Genomic DNA, 1,910 nt, shown 5'->3' on the forward strand with positions numbered 1-1,910 from the left:
CTCCGCCATTGCCAGCGGGCGTGATGTTGTTTTTGCATCTGCTGATCCACAGCTATATACCGTGTGGGCCAGCGGGCCGTTGAGGATGCTGGCGCTTGCGCCACAGACCAGAGCTTCAATGGAAGAATTTGGTTGCTCCTTCCCAGCATCTTTGTACATGAGTTGGCTGGAGGGAGGTGGAATGGTGTAGTTTTTGGAGCGGCTGGCTGGCGAACATGTTCTTCTGGCGCACCATGGATGGGCAGAGGTTGCAGGTCTGGGAGCTGCCGTGCACGGGCTCACCCCCAGCCTGTGAGACACAACGGTGCTCCGTCGACCGTCGGCCTCAAGTGCATAGGCTTCATGTAATCTTGATTCTTCTTCTGATGTCGTTTGTGCTAAATGGATGGGACACATGTCCGTTGAGTCTGTACCGTGTGGGTGAGTTCTAAGATGTGATGGTGTGTCCTCCCACGTGAATCCTGGGCCTGCAAACTTATTTAACCTTAGGTAATTAATTAATTTCTTTCTTTTGCTTAGTTATTTCTCAGCCATGAATAGATTAGCCTTACAACATACACACGTGATAGAGTAATAGCGCTATGATCCACTAATTCATGCACAACCGTGTGTGCTTAAAAGTAAACATGAGAACCATTGACTGCTTTTGCCACAGATGTAGAAAGGAGACATGTGCTCAGCATTCCTAAGACCAGGACATCCACATACGAACAAGACGCTGCAGAACCTATGGCATGTACTCCTACAACCGCATATGAACAAGATGCTGCAGGACCATTATTTCATGTTCGCTGCAGCTGTACTGTCCTCTTTAGTGTTTCAGTCTGCTGCTTGTAAGATTACCATTTTGGTCCGCAAGTAATTGAGAAGCGTGTCACTTTGTCCATTGAGCAGACGCATGTGATGTCTTACAACAACTCCAACGAGCCGACTCAAACGGACGTGCGCTTTCTCCGCTTTCCTTCCATTTAGGTCGGTCAGACGGACGTGCGCGTCCGCTTTTTCATTTGGGTCGGCAGGCACGCTCAATGGAAGACATATCCATTTTTTCTGACGTACCCGAAACTGACTTATGAAGCATAATTATACACAAATGACCGGTCAAACGCCGGTCAAAATCCACTTAAACATAACTAAACATTAAAACAACTCTAATAAACGCCCGCACGCTGCCCTAGTAGACCGTCTTGCCTTGGCCGTCATCGTCGTCACCGCTGGTGAGGTCGATGAAGACGGGATGAGACCCAGCCCAACCGAACGTGGCTTGATAGGCGGTAGGCCGCTAGGGCATGCAACCTCCTCCAGCGTCTGCTGCGGCGGCGGCACTGCTTCAAGGCGGGTGCACTCCTCCTCCTCCTCCTCCCACTCCTCCTCCTCCTCCTTGTGTCGCGGCCGATGCTCCCGGCGCATCTGCTGCTCGGGTTTGCCCCCTCCTTCGCGATCCAATGCGCCTTCCAGCGCTCAAGGTGGGTCGCCTCCTCTTCCGGCGTGGAGGCGAAGTAGCAGGGAGGCGCGCTCACCCACTCGCGGAGCTGGCCGGTCCACGAATAGGACTCCTCGAGCCAAGTGGGGGCGGCGGTGACCGCTTCCGCGTGGGCGTTGGCTCGCGCTCCGGCTCCGGCTCCGGCTCGGCCTTGGGCTCGACGAGGGCCAACGCTGGTTGCGGTGGCGGCACTAACAGGTGTGCGTGGATGGAGTCCCCCATCGCGGACAAAGCAAGGGCTTGCTCCATCCCATCCCAATGGGCGTCCTCCTCAAGCCGGCTCGCCTCCAGCGTGTGCTGCAGGGCCTCCTCGAGGGAGGCTTGGTTCTCCGCCTCCCCGCTCTTCCTCCGGCTTTACCCGCAGGGACCACGGCGGGACATCGTGGTCAATGTGGGCGCCGAGGCAGCGCTCCTCCTTGTGCTCTAG

At 55.4% G+C, this 1,910-nt stretch overlaps 1 pseudogene; it reads right to left on the minus strand.

The window, feature by feature from the left end:
- The window catches only part of LOC119360992, a 5,414-nt pseudogene extending 4,004 nt beyond the window's left edge, over nucleotides 1–1,410 (minus strand).
- Nucleotides 1,411–1,910: the final 500 nt, after the last annotated feature.

This window comes from Triticum dicoccoides, chromosome 2B (genome assembly GCF_002162155.2).
Source record: "Triticum dicoccoides isolate Atlit2015 ecotype Zavitan chromosome 2B, WEW_v2.0, whole genome shotgun sequence".
Lineage (NCBI taxonomy): Eukaryota > Viridiplantae > Streptophyta > Magnoliopsida > Poales > Poaceae > Triticum > Triticum dicoccoides.